This window comes from Oncorhynchus keta, chromosome 35, assembly GCF_023373465.1.
Source record: "Oncorhynchus keta strain PuntledgeMale-10-30-2019 chromosome 35, Oket_V2, whole genome shotgun sequence".
NCBI lineage: Eukaryota > Metazoa > Chordata > Actinopteri > Salmoniformes > Salmonidae > Oncorhynchus > Oncorhynchus keta.
Window position 1 is genome coordinate 14,221,797 of NC_068455.1, and position 8,364 is coordinate 14,230,160.

The window sequence follows — 8,364 nt, forward strand, 5'->3', positions numbered from 1 at the left end:
CAGCGAGCCAGTCAGACAAACTGCCAGCCACCTGTCCAGACAAACAGCCCAACTATCCAACCAGACAAACAGCTAGCCACACAAACAGCCAACCAGTTAGCCCGTCAGCCAGCTAGACAAACAGCCAGCAAGCCAGTCAACCAGACACCCAGACCAACTACCAGCCAGCCAAAGATATAGCCATGGTCCTCCACTGTCAGCAGCAGTACAGCAGACGGTCAAAGCTCAAAGACCCAGCGGCTATAACTGAGCCATGTCTCTCTGTACTCTCTACAATTAGCCTGCTCATAAATACAGGGCTAGCACCAGCTAGCAGGCTAATTACAGAAGCCATACATCCAGAGGTTCTTCTGGCCGACCACAAGGCCCAGACCCTGGCTCCATTCTCTATCTGGAGTTTGAGGTTTAGGAGAACCAGCTAGGCAGAGGCAAACTGGGGGTGTGAGGAAGGAGAGGTCAGCCCAAAGCAGACAGCCATGCTCGGCCCCGCCAGGCTAGCCTTGCGCAGCCCTGTTACTGTAAACTCAGATAGCTAAGGCCAAACCAGGCCAACCCTTCTATGGTAGCTAGCTTAGATCAACTGCTATGGTAGTCTATTCAGTCTGACCAGTCCAAAGTATGGTGTAGTAGATCAGGGTGTGACTAGGGGTTATTCTAGTTTATTATTCCTATGTTGTGTTCTAGTTTATATTTTCTATGTTGGTGTTTTGTATGATTCCCAATTAGAGGCAGCTGGTAATCGTTGCCTCTAATTGGGGATCATATTTATGTAGCTATTTTTCCCACCTGTGTTTGTGGGATATTGTTTTGTGTTTGTGCATGTGCACCACATAGTCATGTTTAGTTGTTTGTTTATTGGTATATTTTTGTTTTGCTGAAGTTTCACTTGGAAATAAATATGTGGAACTCAACATCCGCTGCGCCTTGGTCCCGTTCTTACGACAACCGTGACAAATACCTGGTGTAACATAATTACATCAGTTATTTATTTGTATTAACTGTGGAGTAACACACTTGTGATGCAAAAGATTGTCCAAACACCTACTATGTCTGTAGTTATAAATATACATGAATACACATTAAGCAGGCCAAGGGTCTATAACAGCTGTAGCCAGGGTAGGACCACCTATCTTCCTCTCCTGTCTCCTCCTCTTGTCCCCTCTTCTCTCCTCTCCTCCACCTTTCCTTTCCTCTCTCCCTCTCTTCTCCTCTCCTCTTCTCTCCTCCTCTCCTCTCTACCTCTAGTGGAAGCTGAGTGTGCAGACAGGGTAGTCTAATGACAGGCTCTCTGTAAACTGACCACACTCATTATCAGTCTCTGCCATAAATACAGACCAGGACATTCCTCAGTGCTGAGGTGTAAACATACTATCCCATCACTACACACACACACACACACACACACACACACACACACACACACACACACACACACACACACACACACACACACACACACACACACACACACACACACACACACACACACACACACACACACACACACACACACAGACCTGTCTCGCCTCAACAATGCAACAGGAGATGAGAGAGCAGGACTGTGCTGTGGGGAACGTGTGTTACCCTCTAGTACAAATCTAATCCGCAGCTCCGCCAGACAGTAAAGAGAGACCTATACGCTCTCAGAAAATAAGGCTTCCAAAAGGGTTCTTCAGCTGTCCCCATAGGAGCACTCTTTTTGGTTCCAGGTAAAACCCTTTTTGGTTCCAGGTAGAACTCTTTTTTTTTGGTTCCAGGTACAATGTTTCTCCTATGGGGACAGTCGAAGAACCCTTTTAGGTTCTAGGTAGCACCTTTTTATCCTAACAGTGTAGGAGCACATGCATCTATCAAAAGCTCAACATCAAAGGGCTACCCAGACCCCTCTTTTACGCTGCTGCTACTCTCTGTTTATTATCTATACACAGTCACTTTAACTCTTCATGTACATATTACCTCAATTACCTCAACTAACCGGTGCCCCCGCACATTGACTCTGTACCGGTACCCCCTGTATATAGCCTCCACATTGACTCTGTACCGGTACCCCCTGTATATAGTCTCCACATTGACTCTGTACCGGTACCCCCTGTATATAGTCTCCACATTGACTCTGTACCGGTACCCCCTGTATATAGCCTCCACATTGACTCTGTACCGGTACCCCCTGTATATAGCCTCCACATTGACTCTGTACCGGTACCCCCTGTATATAGCCTCCACATTGACTCTGTACCGGTACCCCCTGTATATAGCCTCCACATTGACTCTGTACCGGTACCCCTGTATATAGCCTCCACATTGACTCTGTACCGGTACCCCTGTATATAGCCTCCACATTGACTCTGTACCGGTACCCCCTGTATATAGCCTCCACATTGACTCTGTTCCGGTACCCCCTGTATATAGTCTCCACATTGACTCTGTTCCGGTACCCCTGTATATAGCCTCCACATTGACTCTGTACCGGTACCCCTGTATATAGCCTCCACATTGACTCTGTACCGGTACCCCCTGTATATAGCCTCCACATTGATTCTGTACCGGTACCCCCTGTATATAGTCTCCACATTGACTCTGTACCGGTACCCCCTGTATATAGCCTCCACATTGACTCTGTACCGGTACCCCCTGTATATAGCCTCCACATTGACTCTGTACCGGTACCCCCTGTATATAGCCTCCACATTGACTCTGTACCGGTACCCCCTGTATATAGCCTCCACATTGACTCTGTTCCCTGGTACCCCCTGTATATAGCCTCCACATTGACTCTGTACCGGTACCCCCTGTATATAGTCTCCACATTGACTCTGTACCGGTACCCCCTGTATATAGTCTCCACATTGACTCTGTACCGGTACCCCTGTATATAGTCTCCACATTGACTCTGTTCCGGTACCCCTGTATATAGTCTCCACATTGACTCTGTACCGGTACCCCCTGTATATAGTCTCCACATTGACTCTGTACCGGTACCCCTGTATATAGTCTCCACATTGACTCTGTACCGGTACCCCTGTATATAGCCTCCACATTGACTCTGTACCGGTACCCCCTGTATATAGTCTCGACATTGACTCTGTACCGGTACCCCCTGTATATAGCCTCCACATTGACTCTGTACCGGTACCCCCTGTATATAGCCTCCACATGGACTCTGTACCTGTACCCCCTGTATATAGTCTCCACATTGACTCTGTACCGGTACCCCTGTATATAGCCTCCACATTGACTCTGTACCGGTACCCCCTGTATATAGTCTCCACATTGACTCTGTACCGGTACCCCCTGTATATAGTCTCCACATTGACTCTGTACCGGTACCCCCTGTATATAGTCTCCACATTGACTCTGTTCCGGTACCCCCTGTATATAGTCTCCACATTGACTCTGTACCGGTACCCCCTGTATATAGTCTCCACATTGACTCTGTACCGGTACCCCCTGTATATAGCCTCCACATTGACTCTGTACCGGTACCCCCTGTATGTAGCCATGCTATTGTTATTTTACTGCTGCAGTTTAATTATTTGTTACTTTTATTTTCTATTTTTTACATATCTATTTTTTACTTAACACTTGTTTTTTCTTAAAACTTCTTAAAGTATTGTTGGTTAAGGGCTTGTAAGCATTTCACTGGAAGGTCTGTATCTGTTGTGTTCTGTGCATGTGACAAATACAGTTAGATTTTGTTTGATATTTTCAAAACTCCAATAAAAAGACTGCATAATTCTGAATTGGCCTATAACTGGAAATCTGCAATGTTTTGTATTCTGTCTGTAGGGGCTGTAGAATACATATTTAGAGTTTGGCACTGGGTATTCAGAACTAGCTTGAAAAGAAAAAGAGGGCAGACAGGCAGGTAGCTTAGTGGTCAGAGCGTTGGGCCAGTAACCGAAAGGTTGTAAGATTCAATCCCTGAGCTGACAAGAGAAAAATCTGTTGTTCTGAACAAGGCAGTTAACCCACTGTTCCTAGGCCGTTATTGTAAATAATTGTATTATGTTTTATTCTAATTCTTAACTGACTTGCCTAGTTAAATAAAGGTTAAATAAAAAATATAAAAAATATATATATCATCATGGTTTGGTTTATGACCCATGTCATAACTAAAACCCTATGATTTACAACTCGCATCAAATAGATGCTACCGTATTAGGCTGTCGTTTTGTCACTAAAGCACCTTATACCACCCACCACTGCGACTTGTATGCTCTAGTCGGCTGGCCCTCACTACATATTCGTCGCCAGACCCACTGGCTCCAGGTCATTTACAAGTCCATGCTAGGTAAAGCTCCGCCTTATCTCAGTTCACTGGTCACGATGGCAACACCCATCCGTAGCACGCGCTCCAGCAGGTGTATCTCACTGATCATCCCTAAAGCCAACACCTCATTTGGCCGCCTTTCGTTCCAGTACTCTGCTGCCTGTGACTGGAACGAATTGCAAAAATCGCTGAAGTTGGAGACTTTTATCTCCCTCACCAACTTCAAACATCAGCTATCCGAGCAGCTAACCGATCGCTGCAGCTGTACATAGTCTATAGGTAAATAGCTCACCCTTTTTCACCTGCCTCATTCCCATACTGTTTTTATACTGTTTTTATTTATTTACTTTTCTGCTCTTTTGCACACCAATATCACCAATATCTCTACCTGTACATGCCCATCTGATCATTTATCACTCCAGTGTTAATCTGCAAAATTGTATTATTCGCCTACCTCCTCATGCCTTTTGCACACATTGTATATAGATTGCCCATTTTTTTCTACTGTGTTATTGACTTGCTAATTGTTTACTCCATGTGTAACTCTGTTGTCCGTTCACACTGCTATGCTTTATCTTGGCCAGGTCGCAGTTGCAAATGAGAACTTGTTCTCAACTAGCCTACCTGGTTAAATAAAGGTGAAATAAAATAAAAAATAAAAATCATTGTAAATGTGTTCTTAACTGACATGCCTAGTTAAATATAGGCTACATTTAAAAATGTTTTTAAAAATGCACCACGTTCCAATTCAGCTGGCTGCAACAGCTGAATTCCCAACACTCAACAGAGTGCCCTTAGATAACACCTGGGCTGTTTATCCATTTGTATCAGCATTATAATGGAAGTGATACAGCCAGCCCCCCTCAAAAAAGTTGAAAGGTTTATCACTTTGAGGTCATCCGATCCAATGACATTTCTGTTTCAGATAACAGTTTGCAACACATCTTCTTTATTTCTTCTTCTGGTTTAGCAAGACAAGGTCTACATTTCACCCGCATTACTGGTCACAACGCTCAATGGACTAGACGCCACCGTGAAAAAACGTCGACAGCAAATAAACAATGTGGTTTCAATCGTAAACTCATCCAGCTCCAATCCTAGACTCGTGTTGCACTTCTCTTAGCAGACTACATACTGTAGGCTAGAGAATAATCATAATAACTAGCCAATGTCCCTGTGATGACACAAATCAAAGCAGAGGACTATTAGCCTAGGCTACAATCTGAAAAAGAAAAACACGTATGCGTTCCTGGTTATAGCGGAACTATTTCAAATACCTCTTACCTTGTGATGTTGTAGTCTCTCTCTCTCGCGCTTTCCTCGCGTAGTAAAGTGGCCCGGTAAATCACATCACGGCTCTCGGCTGCTATTCTCATTAACTTTCTGACTGTAGCCTGTTCCTACTATTCCTCTTCTGTCAACGTTTCATGCTGTAGTATCGTCCTGTATAACCCCGGTTCCCCGTGTTTCTCGTGCTCGTAGAGAGAGGTCAGGAGACAGTGCCTCCTTGACGTGGATCCCCATTCCCTAGGTTTATCCCTAATTCCTATTAAAGGGCCAAATGCAGGATCACATTTCGCCGGGAATCAAACCCGCTGGTGTCGGGACTATGGTAGGAACTGCACAGGATATTGCATCAGAGCTATGTGTTACATTTCTTATTACTATAGTATAAACATAATGTGAAGACTAAACGTTGTACACATTAGCCTAGTAACCTGAATTATGAAATAAATCAGACTATTGTTTTTCTTTGTACTTGTTTTATAAATATTCTCTGTCCTGTGTGTTTCCAGAATCTCTAGACATAAGAAAGTATTTTTTTCTTGAGTGTCCAATTCTAGTTCTATCCTTAATTCTGTTTATTCAGAAGCAATGGACTTTCTACCACTAAATTTTACGAGAATGAAAAGTTGTTACAGCGTGGTGTGAGAGTTTGCAACTATTAATGAATCATTAGCCAGGCTGTAAAAGTTTTGTGAGGGGATAATTAGGCTGGTTTCAGACTGGGGTTTCTGCCTTCTAAACACTACTACATTCCACCTCAGCGTCAGATTCACACAGTAGCCTACTATACATGGACTCTACGAGCTTCAGTAGATGTTATCATCATATTTAACCTTTATTTAACTAGGCAAGTCAGTTAAGAACAAATTCTTATTTACAACGATGGCCTGCCCCAGCCAAACGCAGACGATGCTGGGCGAATTGTGCGCCGCCCTATGGGACTCCCAATCACAGACGGATGTGATACAGCCTGGATTCAAACCAGGGACTTTAGTGACACCTCTTGCACTGAGATGCAGTGCCTTAGACAACTGCACCACTCAGGAGATAGTTACCCAACATAAACAGTTTGAGATATGTCTGATTTGAGATATTCCCATCCTGTCAGTGACCAGGCTAGAGCACTGATAGAACTCCAGATATCTGGAATATGTTATTGTGTCTGTGCATTTACATTGTTGCATTGCATGTGTGATACACCCCCAAAAATAATTGACCGTTTTGGTGACAGAGTGGAATAAACAAATGCCTGAAGCTGTGCTACTGTAAAATACAAAATTAAAAACAGGATGGCGCACACACACACAAACCGAAACAAACACACACACCGACACACACACCGACACACACACACACCTACACACATGCCGACACACACACCGACCAGCACGCCGACACACACACACACACACACACACACCGACACACCGACACGCACACAGACACACACACACACACACACACAGGCCCTGATCGATCGTCAAAGCATTACATGGTCACCCAAACACACACAAAAAAATGTAAAGTACCAGTCAAAAGTTTGGACACACGTACTCATTCAAGGGCTTTTCTTATTTTTACTATTTTCTATATTGTAGAAAATAGTGAAGACATCAGAGCTATGAAATAAGACATATGGAATCATGTAGTAACCAACCAGTGTTAAACAAATCAAAATATATTTAAATTCTTCAAAGTAGTCACCCTTTGCCTTGATGACAGCTTTGCACAGTCTTGGAATTCTCTCAACCAGCTTCATGAGGTAGTCACCTGGAATGCATTTCAATTAATGGGTGTGCCTTGTTAAAAGTTCATTTGTGGAATTTCTTTCCTTCTTAATGCGTTTGAGCCAATCCGTTGTGTTGTGACAAGTTAGGGGGGGTATACGGCCATATTTGGTAAAATACCAAGTCCATATTATGACAAGAACAGCTCAGATTTTTTTTTTTTTAACCTTTATTTAACTAGGCAAGTCAGTTACTAAGAACAAATTATTATTTTCAATGACAGCCTAGGAACAGTGGGTTAACTGCCTGTTCAGGGGCAGAACGACAGATGTGTACCTTGTCGGCTCGGGGATTTGAACTTGCAACCTTCTGGTTACTAGTCCAATGCTCTAACCACTAGGATACCCTGCTGCCCCGGCAGATGAATGAAGAGAAATGACAGTCTATCATAACTTGAAATTTCAAGAACTTTAAAAGTTTCTTCAAGTGCAGTCGCAAAAACCATCAAGCGCTATGATGAAACTGGCCCTCATGAGGACCGCCACAGGAAACGAAGACCCAGAGTTACCTCTGCTGCAGAGGATAAATTAATTAGAGTTACCAGCCTAAGAAATTGCAGCCCAAATAAATGCTTCACAGAGTTCAAGTAACAGACACATCTCAACGTCAAAAGTTCAGAGGAGACTGCGTGAATCAGGCCTTCCTGGTTGAATTGCTGCAAAGAAACCACTACTAAAGGACACCAATAAGAAGAAGAGACTTGCTTGGGCCAAGAAACACGAGCAATGGACATCAGACCAGTGGAAATCTGTCCTTTGGTCTGATGAGTCCAAATTTGAGATTTTTGGTTCCAACTGACTTGTCTTTGTGAGATGCAGAGTAGGTGAATGGATGATCTCTGCATGTGTGGTTACCACCATGCAGCATGGAGGAGGAGGTGTGATGGTTTGGGGGTGCTTTGCTAGTGACACTGTCAGTGATTTATTTATAATTCAAGACACACTTAACCAGCATGGCTACCACAGAATTCTGCAGTGATACGTCATCACATCTGGTTTGGGCTTAGTGGAACTATCATTT

General features: G+C 43.7%; 1 protein-coding gene across 1 annotated transcript in view; it reads right to left on the bottom strand.

Moving 5' to 3' along the window:
- Positions 1-5,876, bottom strand: part of LOC118381962 (pleckstrin homology domain-containing family H member 1-like) — a 70,249-nt gene extending 64,373 nt beyond the window's left edge. The window contains exon 1 of the mRNA XM_052496613.1: positions 5,555-5,876. The gene's annotated coding sequence lies outside the window, so the exon portion shown is untranslated. The remainder of the gene's footprint in view (positions 1-5,554) is intronic.
- Positions 5,877-8,364: the final 2,488 nt, after the last annotated feature.